The 26,918-nt window shown below is 42.8% G+C and overlaps 1 protein-coding gene across 2 annotated transcripts in view; it reads right to left on the reverse strand.

Annotated features, from left to right (window-relative positions):
• Positions 1 to 26,918, reverse strand: part of arap3 (ArfGAP with RhoGAP domain, ankyrin repeat and PH domain 3) — a 271,085-nt gene that overhangs the window by 144,573 nt on the left and 99,594 nt on the right. The window lies entirely within an intron of this gene.

Genomic DNA, 26,918 nt, shown 5'->3' on the forward strand with positions numbered 1-26,918 from the left:
AATCCAATGCCAGAGGAACTCAGCAGGCTAGGCAGTAGAACCATAGAACACGACAGCACAGAAACAGGCATTTTGGCCCTTCTTGGCTGTGCCGAATCATTTTTCTATCCAGTCCCACTGACCTGCAGCTAGCCCAGATCCCTCCATACACCTCTCATCTATTAACCTGTCCAAGTTTTTCTTAAATGTTAAAAGTGAGCCTGCATTTATAACTTCATCTGGCAGCTCATTCCACACTCACACCACTCTCTGCGTGAAGAAGCACCCCATTAATGTTCCCTTTAAACTTTTCCCCCTTCACCCTTAACCCATGTCCTCTGGTTTTTTTCTCCCCTAGTCTCAATGCTTGCATTCACTCTATCTATACCCATCATAATTTTATATACCTCTTGTGGTGAACTACATATACCTGTCTGGACATGCCCCCCCCTGCTGACTGCTCCTGTGGCTCCTCGCACTGACCGTGGCGCCTCCCACGGACTCCGGTATAAAGGCGATTGGGGACACCGCCCCGGCCTCAGTCTCCAGAATGCAGTGTGGTGGTCAATTGCTGCTTGTTCTTTCTTCCAGCCAATAAAAGCCTATATCTCGCCTCACATCTCCAAGAGTTATTGATGGTGCATCACCTCTATCAAGTCTCCCCTCATTCTTCTATGCTCCAGGGAATAAAGTCCTAACCTATTCAACCTTTCTCTGTAACTCAGTTTCTCAAGTCCCGGCAACATCCTTGTAAACCTCTGCACTCTTTCAACTTTATTAATATCCTTCCTGTAATTCGGTGACCAAAACTGCACACAATACTCCAAATTCGGCCTCACCAATGCCTTATACAACCTCTCCATAACATTCCAACTCTTATACTCAATACTTTGATTTATAAAGGCCAATGTACCAAAATCTCTCTTTACTACCCTATCTACCTGTGACGCCGCTTTTAGTGAATTTTGTATCTGTATTCCTAGATCCCTCTGTTCTACTGCACTCCTCAGTGCCCTACCATTTACCTTGTATGTTCTACCTTGGTTTTTCCTTCCAAATACCTCACACTTGTCTGTATTAAACTCCATCTGCCATTTTTCAGCCCATTTTTCCAGCTGGTCCAAATCCCTCTGCAAGCTTTGAAAACCTTCCTCACTGTCCACTACACCTCCAATCTTTGTATCAGCAGCAAATTTGCTGATCCAATTTACCACATTATCATCCAGATCATTGATATAGATGACAAATAACAATGGACCCAGCACTGATCCCTGTGGCACACCATTAGTCACAGGCCTCCACTCAGAGAAGCAATCCTCCAATACCACTCTCTGACTTCTCCCATTGAGCCAATGTCTCATCCAATTTACTACCTCACCATGTATACCTAGCGACTGAATCTTCCTAACTAACCTCCCATGCGAGACCTTGTCAAAGGCCTTACTGAAGTCCATGTAGACAACACTCACTTTCCTTGCAACCTCCTTGAAAAACTCTAACAGATTTGTTAAACATGACCTACCACGCACTATGGAACAGTATCTATGGAAAAGGGTAAACAGTCAGCGTTTCGGGCTGAGACCCTTCATCAGGAATCCCGGCCTAAAATGACAACTGTGTCAGTTCTAATGAAGGGTCTTGGCCTGAAATGACAACTTTTCCACAGATGCCACTTGGCCTGCTCATTCCTCCAGCATTTTGTCTGATGAACTGAAACTACATCTTTGCTTCCTTGCACCCTTCCGTGTCATTAGCTCAGAATGTCACCACATCCAAAAGACTGGTGGTGGAAACAACATCAAGCTTAAAGATATCACATGGGCAAGTTACTGGAAGTTGCATGTGGAATTTTTTTCCAAATAAACTGTACAATATATTTCCAGAGAGCAAGAAACACACAGATATCAAAACAGGTGCAATCCATTTGATTCCTCAGTTTGCTAAGATCATGGCTGAAATCCACTTTGTTTTTCTCCAAATTCTTATTAATGATATTTGGTTACACAGATTTACAATTAAAATTGAGCCAGCATCAAATGCACTTAGTGAAATAAAGTTTCAAACTACCAACATACTAAATTGGATTACTAGCACCATATCCAGAGGCCTGGACTACCAGTCTGAAGACTTAAATTCAAATTCAACTCATTCAAGTATTTTGGAGTTCAATTCAGTTCATTAAGTCTCTGATTGAGAAACAATTAAATAAAAGGCTGTTATTTATAAACCCATCTGGATGATTGATACCCGACAACGAAGGAAATTTGATCTCTGATCATGTATAAAGGTGATTGGCTGAATCTGTGAAATTCACTAAATAGAACTGTAAAAAGCAGTGGACGCAGCCCAGCACTCTTCTCCGTTGAGCACACCTGATGTGCTGGGCTGCGTCCATTATCTTTTCATTGCCACAGGAAAGCAGCATCCATCATCAAGGACCTCCACCATCCAGGCCATGCTTCAATCCTGCAAATGACATCGGGAAAGGAGGTGCAAGAGCTATAGGTCCCACACCACCAGCTTCATGGAGGCATTACCCTTCAACCATCAGGCTGTTGGACAAGCATGGATAACTTCACTCACCTCAACACTGAACTGATTCCAAAACCTATGGACTCACTCTCAAGGACTATTACCGGTATTATTATTTTTTGTATTTGCCTTATTTTGCACATTTGTTGCTTGATCCTTTTGTATTTATTTTTTCTCCAGTGAATGACTGCAAGAAAATGAATCTCAAAGTAGTATATAGTGATAGATATGTACTTTGACCTTTGAACTTCTCCATAACCTGAGAGCAACAGGTATGGCTTTGTGACACACATTAACAAACAAAAGAGTAACTGTCATGGGAGACCCGATGCAGATTAGTGGACCGCTTTGTCGAGCACCTCCGCTCCGTCTGCCACAACAGACAGGATCTCCCGGTTGCCACCCACTTCAACTCTGCTTCACATTCTCATTCGGATACGTCCATACATGGCCTCCTCTACTGCCATGATGAGGCCAAACTTCGGTTGGAGGAGCAACACCTCATATACTGTCTGGGTAGTCTCCAGCTCCTTGGTATGAACATCGAATTCTCCAACTTCTGGTAATTCCCTCCACCTCCCTTCCCCCATCCCACTTTCACTCTGCCTCCTCTTCCAGCTACCTATCACCTCTCTCATGATTCTGCCTTCTTCTACTACCCATAGTGCTTTCCCCTTACATTCCTTCTTCACCTTTCCTGCCTATCCTCTCCCTGCTTCCCCTCCCCCACCCCTTGATTTTTCCTCTTATTGGTTTTTCACCTGGCACCTACCAGCCTTCTCCTTCCCAACCTCCCACCACCTTCTTTATGGGGCCCCTGCCCCCTCCTTCTTCAGTCCTGACGAAGGATCATGGCCCGAAACGTTGAGTGCTCGTTTCCATGGATGCTGCCCGACCTGCTGAGTTCCCCAGCTTGTTTGTACGTGTTGACTGTTGTGGGAACCTTTTATTCATGATCAGATCTCTGAATACAGACGCTAAAACAAAGGCCATGCACATCCCATCTCGAAAGCTGCTGTGCAAGCAATCTGTTGTGCACAATAGCATTTTGTTCAGATCTAGACCGTCTTGTTTCAGTTATGAAGCTGCATACTCTAGTGGATTTTGTAGACTCTTGTATTTCAATGGAGAGTTAGTTGAACAAGCTCGGGTTCAAGGTCAAGTTTAATAGCCATACTTGAATACAACCAAATGTAAGAGCATTCCTCTGGGATTATTAAAAATTATCAACTGAGCACTGTACCAAATAACTCTTCACCTTCACAATTAAATGACAACCAATTGGCACTGACACTAATCATTGTGAAGTGTTTAGAACAGTTGATAATGGCACATATCAACAACTCCATTCCTGCCACATTGGACATCCACCAAATGTTTTCCAACAGAACCACTCTACAACAGATACCATAGCATGCACCTGGCCCAGACCCACCTAGAAAACAAGGACACTTTTGTCAGAATGTTGTTTCTGGATTTCAGTTCAGCATTCAACACTATTGTCCTTTGGACTTCGGAGAACTCTGACTCCATGGTCCAAATACACCACTTCCAAGCGAACAGACCTCAGATAGTCAAGGTGCACAACAGCTTCTCTCTGCTCATCATCTCAATTCAGGTGCCCCTGCAGGTCTCTGTGCTGACTCCATTGCTGTACACCCTGCTCACACATGACTGCATAACTTAACGCGTGAACAATCACATCATCAAGCTCTCTGATTACACAAGAGTGATGAGGTTCACCACCAACAATAATGCAATGACGTACAGTGAGCGTATGGGATGTTGTCCTGATCCAGCCTGTTCTTCTAACGAGCGAGCACTGGAGGGCAGCACCATGCGAACATTGATGGACAGCACTGATTGGAGGGACCAGACCCTCAACCCTGTTCAGATTCCAATGTGTCCACAGAGGCCTCTGTCCTCTCCAACACTGCCTCGGCATCTCCTCCCCTGGGCAGCTGCAACAGATGGCACTGCGGCATGAAGACCTTGTCCATGCAACAACTGAGGCAAAGCAGCTCACTCACCATCAGGCTTGATGGTCCCATAAACAAAGATTCAGTCCTACTACCTGGGATTATAACAATCCCACGTTGCGCTGTAAAGCACACAGAGCTCACTGATTTTTATTGTTTACCATACTGTTTACCTATGCTCCACACTACATGCATCTTAAATTATATTTTATTAACTTATTTGTAGCAATATTTTGTTTTATGCGCTGTGCTTGATATAGGTATTGTCGGTGCACCATGGTCCAGACGCCACCGCCACCACCGCGCGTACACGTACACGTACACACACACACACACACACACACACACACACACACACACACACACACACACACACACACACACACACACACACACACACACACACACACACACACACACATACACAAAACTTGACACTTGAATGAGCTATCCTAGTAGGGTTTATCCACATTAAAGTTGCTTTGTTATCAATGATACTCATTGCAGATTCAGAGGACCTCCATCAATATTACGCCAATTGCAAATACATGGATTTTGCTTTGAACTTGCTGGCCAAAAGCTCAGCTTTACATCAGTTAGTGCTCCGATGTCAGCTTGCACACCAATCAGTCAGTGTGATACAAAGTTCTTCTTTTTCTGTTGTTGTCACTGATGAAGATAAGATGTATTCACATTAGTATAATCTTTCTCATTGCTGTCAAGAACTTGACAGCATCTTTTGTGTCCACAAAACTAAAGGTGTGGCTAGCAATTACACCCTCTAATTGCATCAAGCAACTCAGATGCTCTCGCCTTTTTGTCCTCACCAGTCCGAACTGCATTCACATGAGATGTCACTTTGGGAGGACAGAATCAAAATAAGCCAAGGTTCTTGGTCAACAATTGTACCAAGTGATGCGGGTGGATCAGATTGGTGCCTTCAGAATGGACTGCATTAAATCAATGACCAGTCACACCAGGATCAGAATGGCTACATTTAATTACGATCCTAAGGCAGGAACTTGGTGTCATATCTCCACAACAGTACTCAGGCAGAACAACATTTGAAGAGTGTTACTGTGGCTCATTTGATAACACTTGTGCCTCTGTTTTCAGAAGGATGAGGAATGAGCTGCCAGAGGAAATGGTTGAGGCAGATACAACGGCAACTTTTATAATGGATATTTGCTTCCTGGGACAGGGGCCACTTCCTTTTTACCAAGCTCAACTTTCTAAACAGAGCAGCTGACAGTTCTAGCGATCAAAGTGTTGCTACTGAGTAAGTTAAACTTCCAAACAATATTATTTGCTTAACCTCTTGTCCTAATTGGGAGCCAGTCTTTAGTTCTTAATGTAAATGGCAAGAAATAATCAGTTTTAAATTGAAAGGGAAACTCTGCAAACAGACACAAAACGATGGTTCACGGCACTTGGGCTGCCTACTGTAGAGTTCCAATGTAAGACCATGGGTTACTTAATTGGGCTTGTTTCACATCATACAAGCTGCATAAATTACTTAGTTGAAACAAAATTGCAGACCAGACTGCTAATATCACTGAACATATCAAATGACTGATCTGATAGCAGTTGGAAAGATTGTATGCCCTGAGGTTCATCCTTACAGCATTAATTGTGGGAATTTGGGAACTGTGTCTCTAAGAAGCTTTTAGACTGTACAAAGGGTATCTGAAAAAATATCATATATGTGTGATGTCACCCAAGGGGCCGAAAAACGTGGCACTATAAATATAGGAAGCAGTTCAGACATATTAGAAACATTAAGAAGAATGGTATAACAATGGGGTGACTAGAATCCATTACTCTGCTTTCAATTTTTGTAACGAACAAATTGATCATTTGCATCGTTCGTATGTCTTTTTAGCTTATGGGAATTATATATGTGCTTTTGAAATCCTTTGTGTTTTAGAAATTGATTATAATTTGGAAATAATTTTTAAAATAGACTATAAAACATTGGAACAGAATTAGGCCATTCAGCCCATTGAGTCTGCTCCACCATTTCATTATGGCTGATCCATGATGATCCCTCTCAACCCCGTTCTCTTGCCTTCTTTCCGTAACCTTCATGCCCTGACTAATCAAGAATCTATCAACCTGTGTCTTAAATACACTCAATGACCTGTCCTCCATGACGTCCTGTGACAACAAATTCAACAGATTCACCATCCTCGGGCTAAAAAAACTTCCTCTTCATTTCCATTCTAAAGGGACATACCTCTATTGTAAGGCTGTGCCCTCTGGTCCTACAACTCCCCAAAATAGAAAACATCCTCACCACTTCCACCCTATCTAGGTCTTTCAACTTTCAGAGGGTTTCAAAGAGACCCCCCGCCCCCTTTCTTCTAAACTCCAGTGAGTACAGGTCCAGAGCCATCAAACACTCCTCATGTCATAAGCCGTTTAATCCCAGAATCATTTTCGTTAACCTCCTTTGTACCCTCTCCAATGTTAGCACATCATTTCTTAGAAAAGTGGCTCAAAACAACTCACAATACTCCATGTGAGGCCTCACAAATGCCTTATAAATCCATTTAAGTGTGTTTTACGAGTTTTGTCTGGATTTTAAAATGTATCGCTAAAAATAAATTAACTGCTTTGTAAACTGGACTTATCTCCTCCTTACTAGGGTGGAGCACAGATCACTCAAATAGAGAGTATTGCAGCTAAACTTGCCCTGGAGGCTAAACTGGAAAGTGAACTAGTTTTTGAAGAGTAGGTAGTTGCAGTATAACCTCCCTTTAGTGCGAGTATGGTAGCTATCTGGATCCGATAGGGCTTAGGTCTTCACTTAGGTTTAGAACTTTGTGGTCTAAAATCATCACACTTATAAAAGACATTTGGACAGGTACATCAATTGGAAGGTTTCAGACAATAATGAGCCAAATGCAAGCAAATTGCCCTGGATGGGGGAATTTTCATCAGCATAGACCAGTTGGGCTGAAGGATGTATTCCTGTGCTGTATATCATCATCTATAAAATGCATCTGGGTTCAGGCACACCTCTAGAGTTCTCTATTTATCTTGGTTCAACCACTAGCTGCTGAAGGGAAGGAGTACCACACTTCCACTGTTATTACACTTTTCAGGATGAGATATGAAGCCCTTAAGAGGATTTGACAAAATAGATGGAACTAATTTGAAGAAATGTAGGTTGGCAGATTGATTCTGGGCTTGGGTATTTGTGGTATGTTGAATTAAACAGTGTCAGCCTAAATTCTTTTGTTGGATTTGGACTTGGTTTATTATTCTCACATGTAATGAGCTACAGTGAAAAAACTTGACTTGCATACTGCTCATGCAGATTACATTATTACACAATGCATGAATGCAGTACAAGCAAAAACAATAACAGACCAAGATCATCGCAGTCACTGCTTTGCAAAATTTAACTATTGAGCAGCAAGGTCCTGCTGTGGGCCAGTAGCCCATGCTCTGTAGAAGTACTGTTTGTTTACAAAGTAAACTTCAAACTGATTACTACCAGCAATTTACATGGAGCTCTGAAGACTGGACTGGCTCTGGTGTGAAATAATATCTGCTATAATCAGATAATTCCATAACATCTTAACTCCTAAAATGATCCTTGGCAAAATCATTCTTGCTCAGATAAGAAAATCAGAACAACATGCAAGATTCCACATAGTGGCTCACTCACTAAGATCCATAAGAACATAAAAAGACCATAAAACCATACAAAAGACCATGACCATAAAAAATGCAGAATAAGGTGCAACACTTAAATGGAAGATGTAATATAAAATGCAAGATCACAACAAGGTGGATACTGAAGTCCATCAGACCAGAAGACATAGGAGCAGAATTGGGCCACAAGCAAAGGAGCTGGAGGACTACAGTGGGTCAAGCAGCATTCACGGGAGGACCCATTTTGATGCAGAACTTTGACCCGAAATGTTGATCATTTCTTTCCTGTTCAATCCACTGAGTTCCTCCAGCAGATTGTTTATTGTTGTGGATTACAGCATCTGCAGTCCTTTGTAAATACCTATTTGGTTTTAAAATTAGCAAATTGAAATCACATTAAAAATGAATTTAAATGTATAAAAGAGTAATTACTTACTGACTCACTCTGGGAGCTGATATTTCCCATTCATTTATTACAAGCATCATGCTTGTAATAAGATTTAACCCAACACAGGCTCAATAGGAAGCTTGGGAGCTGCACATCCTGTGAGCATTTGCATTTCCTTGCTAAGGTAGGGGGCCAGCACAATTGGTGACAGCAGGAGGGAAATTGCATCAATCCCACAGCAGTGCTGACCCCACAGTCTGTACAAATAACCTTAGCGCTACATAAATAAAGATAGGAGGACAGTCAGTTCAGCAGCAAACCAATGACTTTGCAACAACACTACATAGGAGTTTTAACACAAGTTTTATTGGACTTGAGATAGCTTGTGCATGAGTCAACCCAGGAAGAACTAATCAAGCTACTGCATTTTAAAACTAAGCAGCTTATTACCAACTGACTCATTCACTTCCCTTCAGCTTACAGTATCTGCTATTAAGAGTTGTTTGTGAAAAAAAAGCACTAAATTACGTGCATTCACAGATGCACAGAGGGAAAGATTTTCCAAATCATGCTACAGAATCACTAAAAGAGCAGTCAAGCAACACAAGAGATCAATAGAAGAACCTGAGGCAGGTAGTTGAGGGTGACCCTGACCCTGACCTTAACAGGACAGACCATATTTGGAGGTCACTTATTGTGAGCAGTTTTGGACCCTTTATTTAAAAAAGGATGTGCTGATGCTGGAGAGGCTTCAGAGGAGGTTTGCGGGAATGATTCCGGGAATGAAAGGCTTTTTGTATGAGGAGCAATTGTTGACTCTGGGTTTGTACTCAATGGAATTTAGAAGAATGACGGGGGGAGTCTCATTCAAACCTATTGAATGTTGAAAGGCCGAGATAGAATGGATGTGGGGAAGTCTAGGACCAGAAGGCAAAGCCTCAGAATAGGGGAACATCCATTTAGAATGGAAATTCACCAGAGGGAGGTGAATTTGTGTAATTTGTTGCCACAGACAGCTGTGGAGGCCAAGTCACCGGGAATACTTAAGCTGGAGGTTGATGGGTTCTTCATTAGTCAAGATGGGGAGAAGGCAAGAGATTGGGGCTGAGAGGGAAAATGCATCAGCCAAGCGGAGCAAAGTCAATTGGTTGAATGGCCTAAATCTGCTCCTATGTATTATGGTCACTGAAGGTCACACATCAGAAAAGACAAAGAATGCCAAATAGTAGTGCATCAGGGAAAACAGAATCTCTACAATTTAGTCATGGCCTAATGAACTTCTCTTTCATGAAGAATGGTTCAGGAGATTTTGACTGTGACATTTTTCAGGCAGCTCACTGAATTACTAGATATTCTACAAGCTGCACTTCTTCTGAACTACCAACACCGTAATCCGCAGCTTGAAATTTCTCTTTGAGAAGCACCTTTTGAACCATTGAAACAAACTAGTGATTTTATCATCTCCTGAAGGACTCAGTAAACTTGACTCTCAGGAATGCAGATACAGTTATCATCAGAAGAGAGAACACCAGCTGGCCTTCAAACTAGATAAAAGCAAAGAGGCCCAAGAGCAGAATAAAAACTAGTGTCCATCTCCACTATATTGTGCCAGACAAGACTGCCCCAGCTGAGCCCATCCTGTCTGCCTGTGTTTAACCCATCTCCCTCTCATCTCGCTACTACCATTGGGATGTAGGAATCATGAGTCCCATGCCACCAGGTTCAGGGACAGTAGTTGCCCTGCAACCATCGGGCTCCTGGACTGGCATGGATAACGCCACTCACCTCAGCACTGAACTGATTCCACTGCCTGTAGACTCACTTTAACTCTGCCTGTGTTATGTCTGTCTTTTATGGTTCTATTGAAGTTCTTTATTTTCCTGTGGGTGCTGGCAAAAAAAAATGAATTTCACAGCTCTATATGGTTCATTTACATTGATAACAAATTTACTTTGAACTTTGTACCTGCAACTACTTACCTGTGTCTTAGAGGTCATAATCCCCCCCCATACACTGAAGGTGACTGTAGTGCTCAGCAGATACAGGCTTGTTTGACAGCCACACTGCTGTGTTGTGAGGGGTTAACTATTGAGAACTACAAACAGCTTCAGTGGAATTTAGTTAAACCTTTGCAGATGTCATACAGTCATCCAGCACTACATGCCCTTTCATCACCACACAATGAGGTAGCTGGAATGGAGACAAGACAATCACTCAACTCTTTGAGGACTGCAGATTTGTACAGAAGGTCCTGAAAAGGATGCAAGGGCCCTTGTCAAGGTTCATCCTCAGCAGCTGTGTAACAGAGGATCTCTGATTAATAAGCTGCTCCAAAGGATGCATACCGAGACAGACATTCAGTGTTTCTCAAAAGTTATTAACCCAGTGAAAGACACACTTTTGTCTGGCCAAAGCTTTTTCATTTTCCAGTGGAATGGGATATCTGTAAACAACGCTTCCTCAGTGTTTGCTCAGCAGAAGGCAAGCTCAGTTGTGGTCGACTTCAGATTTCTGCTGCATTGAAGGCTGGAGTTTGGACTCTTTTATTGCATGGCTGTATCTTACTAATACCTTTATGTGCTTGCTGTCTTGTACATGCTATGTGTGCTTGGTGTTGTGTGTGACTGTTGATGCTGTGTTTTGCTCCATAAGGCTATAAGTTATAGAAACATAATTAACCCATTGTGTCTGCTCCATTGTTTCGTTGTGGCTGATCTATTTCCCCTCTCAAACCAATCTCCTGCCTTACCCCCATATCCCTTCATGTCCTGACCAATCAAGCATCCATCAATCTCTGTCTTAAATATGCATAAAGACTTGGCCTCCACAGCCATCTGTTGCAACAAATTCCACAGATTCACCACTCTCTGTCTAAAGAAATTCTTCCTTGCTTCCATTCCAAAATGACGCCCCTCTATTCTGAGGCTGAATCTCTGGTCTTAGACACTCCTACCATAGGAAACAGCCTCTCCACATCCACTCTATCAAGGCCTTACACCACTCAATAGATTCCAATGAGGTAACCCATCATTCTTCTGAATTCCAGTGAATACAGGCCCAGACCCATCAAATGCTCTTCATATGACAAGCCATTCAATCCTGGAAACATTTTAGTGAACTACTTTGAACCCTCTTCAGTTTCAGCACATCCTCTCTCTAAAATAAGGTGCCCAAAACTGCTCGCAATACTCCAAGTGACGGCTCAGCAGTGTCTTATAACATTGCATCTTTACTTTTAACATTGCATCAATATTTGTATCTTTACATTTATAATATCCTTTTGAAATGAATGCTAACATCGCATTTGCCTCTTCACTACAGACACAGCCTGAAAATTAACCTTCATGGAATCCTGCACGAGGACCCCCAAATCCCTTTGTGCTTCAGGTTTTTAGTACTTTCTCTCCATTTAAAAAACACTCAACCTTTTAATTTCTTCTACCAAACTGCTTGACCATACAATTCCATGCACTGTATTTCATCTGTCGTTTCTTTGCCCTTTCTCCGAATCTGTCTAAGTTCTTCTATAGCCTTGCAATTTTCTCAAAACTACCTGCCCCTCCACCTATCTTCATACTATCAGCAAACTTTTCAGCAAAGCCATCAATTCCATCATCCAAATCATTGACATATAACATAAAAAGAATTGGTCCCAACACAGACCTCTGTTGAACACCATTAGTCACCAGCAGACAAACAGAAAAGGCTCCCTTTATTCCCTATCTGCCTCATGCCAGTCAGCCACTGCTTTATCCGTGCTAGAATCTTTCCTGTAATACTATAGGCTCACAGCTTGTTAAGCGGCCTTATGTATGACACCTTGTCAAATGCCTTCTGAAAATTCAAGTACAGCACATCAACCAATTCTTCTTTGTTTATCCTGCTTGTTACTTCTTCAAAGAATTCCAACAGGATTTTCAGGCAAGATTTTCCCTTGAGGAATCCATGTTGACTACAGCCTATTTTATTCTAGGCCTCCAAGTAACCTGAGACCTCATCCTTTATAATTGATTCCAGCATATTCCCAACCACTGAGGTCAGATTAACTGGCCTAAGGTTTCCTTCCTTCTGTCTTGCTCCCTTCTTGAAGAGTGGAGTGACCATTCTAGAACCAAGTGACTCTTGGAAGATCATTAGTAATGTCTACACAATTTCTTTAGCCATCTCTTTCAGAACCCTGCAGTGTATGCCAACTGGTCCAGGTAACTTATCTATCCTGTGACCTTTCAATTTCTCAAGAAGCTTCTCCCTAGTAATGGTAACTTCACACACTTTGTGAACACTGACACCATACTGCTAGTGTCTTCCACAGTGACGACACTACTTGGACTTTAGCCCCAGTGTCTCGTATTCATCCGTATTCAAGTATGGTTGAATCAAAAATAACTGAATTGAATTTGAGCGCTGCTAACTGGTAAATCAGGTAATAATTCTTCAGATAGGTAACAGAATAGTTGGCCTTTAACACCTGAAACTTGTTGGTGTTCTAATATCTGTAACTAAATGCCGACAACTCAAGAGAGATGTGATTAGCTTTATTTGTCACACATACATCGAAACATACATCAAAATGCATTGTTTTGCATCAAATCAGTTCAGTAGGGGTTGTGCTGGGCAGTCCACAAGAGTTGACACGCCGCCAGCACCAACAGAGCATACCCACAACTTACTCACCATAACCTGCATGCCTTTGGAATGGAGAGGAAACAGGAGAACCCAGAGGAAACCTATGGGATCATAGGGAGAACATACAGTGTGTATTCGTTACAGGTAGGGGTGGGATTTGAACCCCAACAGATGATCATCTGATGCTGTACAGTGATGCATAAACCAATGCACCAGAGTACCACCCATATTCCACATTCCACAGTGCAGGAGTTCATGCAAAGGAATCCACTGTGAGGGTTTGTACATTCTCACCTTGACCGTGTGGGTTTCTTCCAGGAGTTCTGGTTTCCTCCCACGTTCTATGGACACACAGGTAAGGGTTAGTAAGACCATAAGATATAGGAGCAAAATTAGGTCACTTGGGTAAGTTGAGGGTATGCTATGTTGACGCCAGAATTACAACATTGGTGGGCAGACTCTAGCTCAATCCTTGGACTGTGCTAATCATTGACGCAAAAAAGTCATTTCACTGCATATTTCAATGTACATGTGAGAAATAAAGCTAATTGTTATCTTTTAAGAATTAGCTTGGAATATGTTCAGGCTTGTTTTATTGTGTGCTAGCTTGATTGCAAATGGCCAGTCCTATGAATTCTGGGGCAGCTGGGTCACCCTTCAGGTTTCCTGCCTCTGTGTTTTCTCAAGTAACTGAATGAAGATAGGAACTAGTTATAATCAGCTGCTGGCAAGGGGAAGTGCCTATTTACTGTATGACTAAATTCCGCTTTTTCTTCTGTTCTCCCATAGCAAGTTTGGTTTTAGCACATGTCTGAGTTAAAAAAGGCAATTCAAAGAAAATTAAACCAGTGACTTCACCAATTTCGAAAATTATGTGGTGGGGTGAAGATACGTCTCCTCTGAAGGAAGTGTAAGGCGCTTCTTCCCTGCTTAGCTCCCCAATCAGGGTCACATGAAGCCATGGGAACAGACAGTGGATGGTCGTCAGAGCAGTTGGTGTATGTCACAAGTCCAGATTATGTGACTATTTACGCCAGTCATTGTAGCAAAGAAGATTGTGAGGAGATCTAGCTGAGGTGTATAAAATCGTGTCAAATTTAGATAGTTCAATTATATGGAAGGTATTCCCAACAGTGGATGATTAAAGGAGCCAGAGATGATAATTTATCTATTTATATAAGATGTTAAAAAGAATAGTTGAGGAAAAACATTTTTACCCAGATGTAGTTGTGGTCTACAATTCACTGACTGGTGGGATAATAGAAATATAGTTAATCAGTATATTTTACTGCGAATTGGGCAGGCATCATTGTCATCACCCGTATGTGTGACGTGAATGATCCTGGTCTCCCATCTGTCATGACCATGATTGTTCTTGGCAAATTTTTTCCACAGAAGTGGTTTACTATTGCCTTCTTCTGGGCAGAGTCCTTACAAGATGGGAGACCCCAGCCATAATCAATAATCCTCAGACAGAGGAGTCCCAAGTGCACACAGGAAGAACATACCAATTTTCTCACGGAGAACACCAGAAATGAACTCCAAATTTTGACCCCCTGACCTGAATAGTATAGCAGTAACCACTACGCTGGCATGGCTAGAAATAATTTAAAAACCTGTATTTACAATGTCTTTCGTAGTCTTAAATTGTCTTCAGCACTGTAATAATATGAAGATTTTCCAAAGTATTGGCATTCTTTCTATTGTAGGGGAAGGTGAGGAAGAGGTAACTCTTAAGCATGTACAAACGTATATTCGTATGTGAAGAAATTTGCATTGTTAAAAATGACAAAGAAACTTGCATTTCTGACCCAACTGGAAGCACAAAACAATTTCATTTCAGTGGTAACAGGAGCTGCTAACACCAGATACATCTCTGGAAGCCCTGTGACTAAGTGTACACAAAATGCTGGAGGAGCTCAACAGCCCAGTCAGCATCCATGAACAGCCAACGTTTTGGCCAAGACTCTTCATCTGGACATTGTTTATCCGGCTGAAGGGCTTCACCCCAAATTGTCAACTGTTCATTTGCCTTCATAGTTATTGCCTGACTTGCTGAGTTCCTGCAGCATTTTGTATGTGTTCCTCTGGATTTCCAGCATCTGCGGAATCTCTTGTGTTTATCATTCATCGATAAATTCACCAGTTCCAGTGCTTCTTGCTTGACATACAGCACATCATCATTGTGGCAGACTTCATATTGGGCAATATTTGAAGGGAAAAACCAGTCTGGTCTAACACAGTAATGTTTCAGCACAGCAATCTGGACAACTGGCTAATTGCAGGACCTTTGTGCACGCAACATTTAACTACTTCAAAAGAAATGCAGAAGGAGTGACAGAAGCCTTTCAGGGTTCAGCGCACCTTCATAAGACTGCTTCAAAAACATGCAATCGCTGCTCATCGAGTCATAGAACACTACAGCCCAGAAAAAGGTCCTTTCGTCTGTGCTAAACTATTATGCTGCCTAGTCCCATCAACCCCCAACTGGACCATAGCCCTCCATACACCTCAACCATATCTATTCAAATTTCTCTTAAGTGTCGAAATCGAACCCACATCCTCTATTTATGCTGACAGCTGGTTCCACCCTCTGAGTGAAGAAGTTCCCCTTCATGCTCTCCTTAAACATTTCACCCTCAACACATAACCTCGAGTTTTAGTTGTGTTTGATGCAGACTCAGAGAAGAGATTCACAAAAATGCAATATAATTAGAAAATTTGGAGTAACAGGCTTTTTTTTGAGTTTTTTTTTATAAACTCTATAGAAAGTTCTGTTCAGCACTTTGTTGTGAAATTTCAGCAGAAAGAAACACTGCAGTGGGAGAACTACCTCAAACACTGTGGCAGGAAAACATCATGATTCTGCAAACATCTGGCAAACAGCAATACGTGGGAAATCTGGATTAGGATGAAAGATTTGGAAGTAATTGTAAAGCTTTTGTCATTAAAGCAAGTGGTCTATGATATGGCAGAAATGGTTTTGCAATGTTATAAAAAAGGTATATAAAAACCCTGCTTTTAAATTATAAAAGGCGAGGTTAAATTATAACCTCACAATGCTCAATTCTCACTGATGAAAACTCAGGGCACCTTGGCATGTCTAGAGACCTTGAAGAAAGAAAGATTAGCTGTATCACAGCTTTATCAAGTACATCAAAGCAGACAGTGAAACGCATCAAGGACCAACACAGTTCAATGATTGTGTCCGCAAGTGTCTCCACGCTTTCAGCGCCAACACATCATGCCCACAACTCAGTAACCTTAACCGTAGAGCAGTTGAATGAAACTCATGTGGTCATGGGGAGAACTTCAAACTTCGTCTGGATGAACCCTGATTGATGATCGCTCATACTTTATAGTATTACGCTCACTGCTACGCTTCCATGTCGCCAAGATGTACAAACAAACAACTTTCTACAACAAGCCCAGCACTATCATTCTTATTTTTGAATCAGACAGTTCAAAGCTTTAGTCTCACCCTGTTGGACACTGGGTAGTTTGACATTCACATTTACAATACTACCGGCTACTAGCACATCCCCTGGTGCCCAAACACATACCTGGTAACCATACCTACACAACATCAAAGTTACCTACCAAGCCAGACCCTGCCAAAACTTTGGTAAATCAGCCCACTAGTTTGAGCTCCTTCTCCCTAAGTACAAGTTTGTTGTTTAGCCATTAAGCCGTGTCTGACTCTTCGTGACCTGGTGGACCATAGGGTCCATATGGTTTTCATGGCAAAATACGGAAGTAGATTGCCAGGACTTTCTTCTGGGCAGATATTGCTACTTCTCAGGTTTGGAACCCAGCTGGGTTTAAACTCAGGGCGATCTGCCTTGAAGTCCAGTGCTGATGCCACTACACCACCAACCAGCCAGTTCAGGCAGAAGCTGAAATTTGAGAATCCAGTACAGGAAGAAGTACAGTGCTGATCTGCTGAAGGGCATCATCAGAGAGTAGCCATTGGTGCAACTCGATTACAACTCAGGGCGTTGGAGTTCGGAGTTCAATTCCGGTCCCATCTGTCAGGCCTTTGCACATTCTCTCCGCGACCATAGAGGTTTCCTCCCATAGTCCAAAGATGTACTGGTTAGTAGCTTATTTGGTCATTGTAAACTGTCCCATGATTAGGTTAGGGTTAAATAGTAGTTGCCGTTCATTGGGCCGGAGGGTTCTGTTCCTCACTGTAGCTCAAGATAGGTGAGCTTCTACATGACTGTACATGCAATATAGACCGTAGACATCTACAGCACATTACAGGCCCTTTGGCCCACAATGTTGTGCCGACCATGTAACCTACTCTAGAAACTGCCTAGAACTTCCCTCCCATATAGCTCTCTATTTTTCTAAACTCCATGTACCTGTCTAAGAGTCTCTTAAAAGACCCTATTGTATCCACCTCCACCGCAATTGCCGGCAGCCCATTCCAAGCATCCTCCACTCTCTGTGTGAAAAGTTTACACCTGACACTCCCTCTGTATCTCCTTCCAAGCACCTTAAAACTATGCCTCCTCACGTTAGCCATTTCAGCCCTGGGAGAAAGCCTCTGACTATCCGCATGATCAAAGTCTTTCATCTTCTTATACACTTCTATCAGGTCACCTCTCATCCATAGCTCTAAGGAGTAAAGGCCAAGTTCTCTCAACTTATTCTCATTAGGCACACTCTCCAATCCAGGCAACATCCTTGTAAATCTCCTCTGCACTCCCTCTATAATATCCACATCCTTCCTGTACTGAGGTGATCAGAACTGACCACAGTACTTCAAGTGTGGTCTGACCAAGGTCTTATATAGCTGTAACATTACCATACAACTCTTGAACTCAGTCCAGTGGTTGATAAATGCCAACACACCATATGCCTTCTTAACAACACTGTCATCCTGCACAGTAACTTTGAGTGTTCTATGGACGTGGACCCCAAGATCTTTCTGATCCTCCACACTGCCAAAAGTCTTACCATTAATACTATATTCTGTCTTAAAATTTGACCTACTAAAATGAACCACTTCACACTTATCTGGGTGGTCCATCTGCCACTTTTCAGCCAATTTTGCATCCTATTGATGGCCCACTGTAGCCTCTGACAATCCTTCAGACTATCCACAACACCCCCAACTTTTGTGTCATCAACTGCTATCAGTCAACAGATTGATTCATGCTCAAAGACTCAGTAGCCAGTCTAGATGAACACATCACCATTTTCATGGCCTTTAGCAGCAAGATTTTTGAGGACCGGTCATGTCAGTGGCACTGTGCCCAGTCGTAAGGCTCAGCAGACAAGATTAAACTTAGGCAGAGTGATAGGGATAGGAAAAAGGAGATCTGTGGCAGCAGAAGAGACTCCAGAATGGCGAGCTGCCTCCCAGGTACCAGGGTCAAGGGTATCTCTGAACAGCTGCAGAAAATTCTCGTGGCTGAGGGTGAAGAGCCAGAGGTCGTTGTACACATTGGTACAAAAGACATAGTGATGAAATCCTGCAGAATGAGTATATGGAGTTAGGTAAAAAATTAATGTGCAGGACCTTGAGAATAGTGATCTCCAGATTACTCCTGGTGCTGGGTACTGGAGTCCAGGAATAGAAAGATCAGCCAGATGAATGCATGACTGAGGAGCTGGAACAGGACTTAAGAGTTCAAGTCTTTGGATCACTGGCACCTCTTCAAACTATACCAGAGGGACAGGTTGCACTTGAACCAGAGGGGGACTAATATCCTAGCGGGCAAGTTTGCTTTTGCCACCAGATTGGCAGAGGAGTAGGACTGAAGAGCATGAAGCCGGTGAGAAGACAGGGGTACAAGCAGCAGCCAAAGTGTGTAAGCCTGGGAATCAGAAAATGTAAGTTTACAGTTAAAATGCTGATAAGATTATTGTTTTAAATTCCATCCACTTCAATGCATGCACTGCAGTGGAACAGATAGTCAGAGGAAATGAGGACCTCAATTGCCTCTGGGAGCTAGGGACAGGCTGACCTGGAGCACCAGGTCACTGGCAAGCTGCATCAGAATTGTCTCAATAATAGGAAGTAGAAGGTTCTGGTTGAAGATCGATTCTCTGGCTAGAGGCCTGTGGCTGGTGGAATGACCGAGGGTCAGTGTTGGGACTTGCTAGCTCCCCTGAATCCCATGTGACCTAGTGCTCCAGATCAGCCTGTCCCTAGCTCCCAGAGGCAATCGAAGTCCTCATTTCCTCTGACTATCTTTTCAACTACAGTGCATGCATTAAAGTGGACGAAATTTAAAACAATAATCTTATCAGCACTTTAACTGTAAACATTACTGTAAGCATTCATTCTCTGATTCCCATGCTTACACGCTTTGAACACTGAATGTTCAAACTAGATGAGGACGTTGAGTGATGCAGATTTAATGGCGTGAAGCCGGTGAGAAGACAGGGGTACATGCAGCAGCCAAAGTCTGATGGACCAAAAGTCCTAGTTTGCTCCTATATCTTATAGTCTTCTACAGTGGCTCTGACTAGTTCTGTTGAAAAGAAGGACCTGGAAGTACAAGCTCAGTTCACTGAAAGCGGTCACTCAAGCAGACAGGGTGATGAAGAAGGCAACACGAGCGAAAGTTGCTAGCATCCATTTTCAGAATAGCGTCATAATGGCGCAGTTTAACAAGTCATCGGTGGGACTGCATTTGGGGTATTTTGTACAATTTTGGTCACCCTGTAGTGGGACGCACATTGTCAAGCTGGAGAGCATGCAGGAGACATTCACAAAGATGCTACTGGTCTAGAGAGCCTGAGTTATCAGGAGGAGATGACTATGTTGGATTTTTATTTGCATTCAAAACTCTGGGATGAAATTTGAATATATCCATTACCGTGACTTTTGCTGGTGCACGCTTGATTGCGGACATCAGTAGACAGCTCGGTCAGCATAGTTGTCCTGTACTTCATGGTCCAGCAGGGTCCAGGGGATCATTTTCTAAGAAGAAGTTAGTGAATGGCTGTCCCTACATGAGCTCCTGTGTCAGTATGCCTCAGCTTAAGACAACACTGTCTGAAAATTTAAGTTGAAGCAATTTAAGGTGGAACAATACTTTGAACCAAAACCACTGCTTAAGAACAATAAAATTTCAATTAGAAGGGATTTCCTTTATTCTTCTTTTCTCGCACATGTATTCCTTCCTTGTTTGCACACTCAGTGGCCACATTATTGGGTATAACTTGGTGAGGTTAATTACTTGTGAAGAATAGGAATAGAAAGTATGCCTGCAAGGCTGCTGTTCTGTACTGGGTGTGGGATGTTCAGGAGAATCCCAGCCTCCCAGACGGCCACATCTGCACCAAGTGCATTGAGTTCCAGCTCCTTAGGGACCATGTTAGGGATATGGAGATACAGTTTGATGACCTTCACCTGGATAGGGAAAGTGAGGAGGTGATAGTTAGGAGCCATAGGCAAGTAGTCACATGGGGGCCTCCGGAGACAGATAAGGGGGGAAAAGTCAGGAGAGGGAAGCGCAAGATTCAGATACTAGAGTGTATCCCCAGTGGCAGTCCTCCTTAACAATAAGTACTCCTGTTTCAGTACTGTTGTGGGGCAGGGGGCGGCAACAGTGGCCGTGCCTCTGGCACAGAGTCTGGCCCTGTGGCTCAGAAGGGTAAGGCAAAGAAGAGGATGGCAGTGGTGATCGGGGATTCTATAGTTAGGGGGGTCAGACAGGCAATTCTGTGCATGCAGGAAAGAAACTCGGATGTTAGTTTGCCTCCCAGGTGCCAGGGTCCAGGATGTTTCAGATCGCGTGCAAGATATCCTGAAGTGGGAAAGTGAACAGCCAGAGGTCGTGGTACATAGTGGTACCAACAACACAGATAGGAAAAGTGAAACAGACCAGGGAGTTAGAAAAGAAGCTAAGAAGCAGGACCACAAGGGAAGTAATCTCGGGATTACTGCCTGTGCCACGCGACAGTGAGAATAGGAATAGAGTGAGGTGGAGGATAAATGCATGGCTGAGGGATTGAAGCAGGGGGCAGGGATTCAGATTCCTGGAGCACTGGGACCTCTTTTGGGGCAGGCATGACTTGTACAATAAGGATGGGTTACACTTGAATCCAAGGGAGACCAATATCCTGGCAGGGAGGTTTGCTAAGTCTATTGGGGAAGAGTTTAAATGAAAATTGCTAGGGGGTGGGAAATGAAATGAAGAGATGGAGGAAGGGGCGGTTGGCTCACAAATAGAGAAAGCTTGTAGGCAGTGTGAAAGGGAGAATAGGCGGGTGATAGAGAAGAGATATGCTTAGACTGATGGTCTGAGATGTGTCTATTTTAATGCAAAGAGTTTCATGGACAAGCTTAGAGTGTGGATCATCACTTGGAGCTATGATGTTTCAGAAAGGACAGGGAGGGAGGCAAAAGGATGTGGCTCTGCTGATCAGAGATAGTATCACAGCTGCAGAAAAGGAGGAAGTCATGGAGGGATTGTCTACTGAGTCTCTGTGGGTGGAAGTTAGAAACAGGAAGGGGGCAATAACACCACTGGGTGGTTTTTTATAGACCATCCATTAGTATCAGGGGCATCGAGGAGCAGATAGGGAGACAGATTCTGGAACAATGCAATAATAACAGAGTTGTTATGATGGGAGATTTTAATTTCCCCAATATTGATTGGCATCTCCCTAGAGCGAGGGGTTTAGATGGGATGGAGTTGTTGGGTGCGTTCAGGAAGGTTTCCTGACACAATATGTAGATAAGCCTACAAGAGGAAAGACTGTATTTGATCTGGAACTGGGAAATGAACCTGGTCAGCTGTCAGGTCCCTCAGTGGGAGAGCAGTTTGGAGATAATGATCACATTTCTATTTCCTTTACCATAGCATTGGAAAGGGATAGGTGCAGACAAGTTAGGAATGTGCTTAATTGTAGTAAGGGGAAATATGAAGCTATCCGGGAAATTATAGGCCGGTAAGTTTGACGTTGGTAGTAGGTAAATTATTGGAAGGGGTATTAAGAGATAGGATCTACAAATATTTAGATAGACTGGGACTTATTAGGGAGAGTCAACACGGCTTTGTGCATGGTAGGTCATTGGAGGTTACAAGGAAAGTGGATGATTGGAAGGCAGTGGATGTTGTCTACATGGACTTCAGTAAGGCCTTTGACGGGGTCCCGCATGGGAGGTTAGTTAGGAAGATTCAGTTGCTAGGTATACATTGTGAGGTAGTAAATTGGATTAGACATTGGCACATTGGCTCAATGGGAGAAGTCAGAGAGTGGTAGTGGAGGATTGCTTCTCTGAGTGGAGGCCTGTGACTAATGGTGTGCCACAGGGATCAGTGCTGGGTGCATTGTTATTTGTCATCTATATCAATGATCTGGATGATAATGTGGTAAACTGGATCAGCAAATTTGCTGATGATACAAAGATTGGAGGTGTAGTGGACAGTGAGGAAGGTTTTCAAAGCTTGCAGAGGGATCTGGACCAGCTAGAAAAATGGGCTGAAAAATTGTAGATGGAGTTTAATACAGACAAGTGTGAGGTATTGCACTTTGGAAGAAAATAACAAGGTAGAACATACAAGGTAAATGGTAGGGCAATGAGGAGTGAAGTAGAACAGAGGGATCTAGGAATACAGATACAAAATTCCCTAAAAGTGGCATCACAGGTAGATAGGGTATTAAAGAGAGATTTTGGTACATTGGCTTTTATAAATCAAAGTATTGAGTATAAGAGTTGGAATGTTATGGTGAGGTTGTATATGGCATTGGTGAGGCCAAATTTAGAGTATTGTGTGCAGTTTTGGTCACTGAATCACAGGAAGGATATTAATAAGGTTGAAAGAGTCCAGAGAAGGTTTACAATGATGTTGCCAGGACTTAAGAAACTGAGTTACAGAGAAAGGTTGAATAGGTTGGGACTTTATTCCCTGGAGTGTAGAAGAATAAGGGAAGACTTGATAGAGGTATATAAAAAAATGATGGGTATAGTTAGAGTGAATGCAAGCAGGCTTTTTCCATTGAGGCTAGGGGGGAAAAAAACCAGAGGACATGGGTTAAGGGTGAAGGGGGAAAAGTTTAAACTGAACATTGGGGGTGGGGGGGCTTCATCACACAGAGAGTGGTGGGAGTGTGGTATGAGCTGCCAGATGAAGTGGTAAATGCGAGCTCACTTTTAACATTTAAGAAGAACTTGGACAGGTACATGGATGAGAGGGGTATGGAGGGATATGGGCCAAGTGCAGGTCAGTGGGACTAGGCAGAAAAATGGTTCGGCACAGCCAAGAAGGGCCAAAAGGCCTGTTTCTGTGCTGTAATGTTCTATGGTTCTATCAAACAAGAGAACATTGGAAGGGGATAGGTGCAGACAAGTTAGGAAAGTGTTTAATTGGAGTAAAAGGAAATATGAAGCCGTCAGGCAGGAACTTGGAAGCATAAATTGCGAGCAGATGTTCGAGAAAAATACACTGTAGAAATGTGGCAAATGTTCAGGGGATATTTGTGTGGTGTTCTGCATAGGTACGTTTCAATGAGACAGGAAAAGGATAGTGGGATACAGGAACCATGGTGTACAAAGGCAGTTGAAAATCTAGTCAAGAAGAACAGAAATGCTTACAAAAGGTTCAAAAAACTAGGTAATGATAGAGAGCTTGAAAATTATATGGCTAGCAGGAAGGAGCTAAAATGAAATTAGGTGAGCCAGAAGGGGCCACGAGAAGGCCTTGGCAGCAGGATTAAGGAAACCCCTTATTCTACAAGTATGTGAAGAGCAAGAGGATAAGACATGTAAGAGGAAGACCAATCAAGTGTGGTAGTGGAAAAGTGTGTATGAAACCAGAAGAGGTAGCAGAGGTACTTAATGAATACCTACGGAAAAGGACCTTGGCGATTGTAGGGATGATTTACAGTGGACTGAAAAGCTTGAGCATATAGATATTAAGAAAGAGGATGTGCTGGTGCTTTTGGAATGTATCAAGTTGTATGATCACCGGGGCCGGATAAGATTTACCCCAGGCTGGTGTGGAAGGTGAGGGAGGAGATTGCTGTGCCTCTGCCGATGACCTTTGCAACATCAATGGGGACAGGAGAGGTTCCAGAAGATCGGAAGGTTGCAGACGTTGTTCCCTTATTCAAGAAAGGAAGTAGTGATAGCCCAGTAAATTATAGACCAGTGAGTCTTACTTCAGTGGTTGGTAAGTTGATGAAGAAGATCCTGAGAGGCAGGATTTATAAATATTTGGAGAGGCATAATAGGATCAGGTATAGTCAGCATGGCTTTGTCAAAGTCAGGTCATGCCTTGCGAACCTGATTGAATTTTTTGAGGATCTGACTAAACATGTTGATGATGGTAGAGCAGTAGATGTAGTGTATATGGATTTCAGCAAGGCATTTGATTAGGTAACCCTTGCAAGGCTTATTGAGAAAGTAAGGAGGCATGAGATCCAAAGGGACCTTACTTTGTGGATCCAGAATTGGCTTGCACAGAGAAGGCAAAAAGTGGTTGCAGACAGGTCATGTTCTGGATGGAGGTCAGTGACCAGTGGTGTGCCTCAGAGATCTGTTCTGGGAACTCTTCTCTTCCTGATTTTTATAAATGACCTGGATGGGGAAGTGGAGGAATGGGTTAGTCAATTTGCTGATGACACAAAGGTTGGGGGTGTTGTGGATGCAAAACTGGCCTGAGGAGCAGCAGAGAGTTCAACCCAGATAAATGTGAGGTGGTTGATTTTGGTAGGTCAAATATTATGGCAAAATATAGTATTAATGGTAAAATTCTTGGCAGTGTGGAGAATCAGAGGGATCTTGGGGTTTGAGTCCACAGGACACTCAAAGCTGCTTTGCAGGTTGACTGTGTGATTAAGAAGGCATACAGTGTATTGGCCTTCATCAAACATGGGATTGAGTTCAAGTGCCTAAAGGTAATGTTACAGCTATATTGGACCCTGGTCAGACCCCATTTGGAGTACTGTGCTCAGTTCTGGTCACCTCACTACAGGAATGATGTGGCATCAACAGAAAGGGTGCAGAGGAGATTTACAAGGATTTTGCCTGGATTGGGGAACATGCCTTATGAGAATAGGTTGAGTGAACTCGGCCTTTTCTCCTTGGAGTAGCAGAGGATGAAAGGTGACCTGATAGAGGTGTATAAGATGATGAGAGGCATTGATTGTGTGGGTAGTCAGAGGCTTTTTCCCAGGGCTGAAATGGCTAGCACGAGAGGACACAGTTTTAAGGTGCTTGAAAGTAGGTACAGAGGAGATGTCAGGGGTTTTTTTTCCACAAAGTGTGGTGAGTGCGTGGAATGGGCTGCCGGCGATGGTGGTGAAGGCAGATACAATAGGGTCTTTTAAGAGACTCTTGGATAAGTACAAGGAGCTCAGAAAAACAGAGAGCTTTGGGTAACCCAAGGAAATTTCTAAAGTAAGTACAGTCGGCCCTGCTTATCCGCGGATTCTGCATGCGCGGATTCAACCAACCGCGGATTGGGAAAACCCGTAAGTTCTCTCTCCAGCACTCATTATTTGAGCACGTACATATTATTTTTTCTTGTCATTATTCCCTAAACAATACAGTATAAGAACTATTTACATAGCATTTACATTGTATTAGGTATTAGAAGTAATCTAGAAATGACTTAAAAGTACAGGCATTCCCTGGGTTATGAATGAGATCCATTCCTGAGTCCGTCTTTAAGTCGTATTTAAAGTTGGAACAGGTACATCCGGTATTATTTAGTGACAGTTAGTCAAACGTTTTTCTTAGTATATAGTACATATTTTACCTTTCTATGCATATAAAACACTTAAGAAACATACGTATTTCAATAATTAAACCACTGCGTTGCTTAGTAATAATTGTAGCTTTTATCGGGGCAGGACCTTTCATATACTCCATTAAAATTGTTCTGATCGTTGACCGACTGTAGCCTAACGCTTTTCCAATGACCGATGGCATTTCGCTTCTTTCCAATCACTTTATTACTTCCACCTTATTTCCAATCGTGATTATTTTCGTGAACAGAAAAACAGTGATTCAGAGCTGTGCCAGGACCTAATGTCCACCACACTGAGACAGGTTAAATAAGGGACTTGAGCATCCGCATTTTTTGGTATCCACAGGGTGTCTTGGAACCAATCCCCCACGGATAAGGAGGGCCCTCTGTACATGTTCGGCACAGTATTGTGGGCTGAAGGGTTTATATTGTGCTGTAGGTTTTCTATATTTCTATGTTTGTATACCTGTACATCTGATCATTAATGCAAATATCTAATCAGCCAATCATGTGACAACAACTACAGATATGTTCAACAGTTGTTGTTTCGACAAACTATCAGAGTGGGGAAGAAGTGTGATCTAAGTGACTTTGACTATGGAATGATTGTTAGTGATAGTCAGGATGGTTTGAGTATCTTAGAAATTGCAGATCTCCCAGGATTTTCATGCACAACATTCTCTAGAGCAGGGATTCCCAAACTAGGGACCGCGCACAGCTTACTTCATGACATTGGTCTATTCCATTAAAAGGTTGAGAACTCTGCTCCAGAGTGTACAGAGAATGTAGTGAAAATCAACAGACATCCATGAGCAGTGTTCACTGGATGTTAATGATGCCTTGTTAATGAGAGCTCAGTGGAGAATGGGCATAGTGGTCCAAGCTAACAGGAAGCTGATTGTAACTCATATAACCATAGTGGTGTGCGGAAGGTTATTTCTCAATTAACCACATGTCGAACCTTGAGATGGATGGGCTACAGCAGCAGATGACAACAGACATACACTCAGTAGCCACTTCATTAGGCAC

Source organism: Hemitrygon akajei, chromosome 15, assembly GCF_048418815.1.
Source record: "Hemitrygon akajei chromosome 15, sHemAka1.3, whole genome shotgun sequence".
NCBI classification, from domain to species: Eukaryota; Metazoa; Chordata; class Chondrichthyes; order Myliobatiformes; family Dasyatidae; genus Hemitrygon; species Hemitrygon akajei.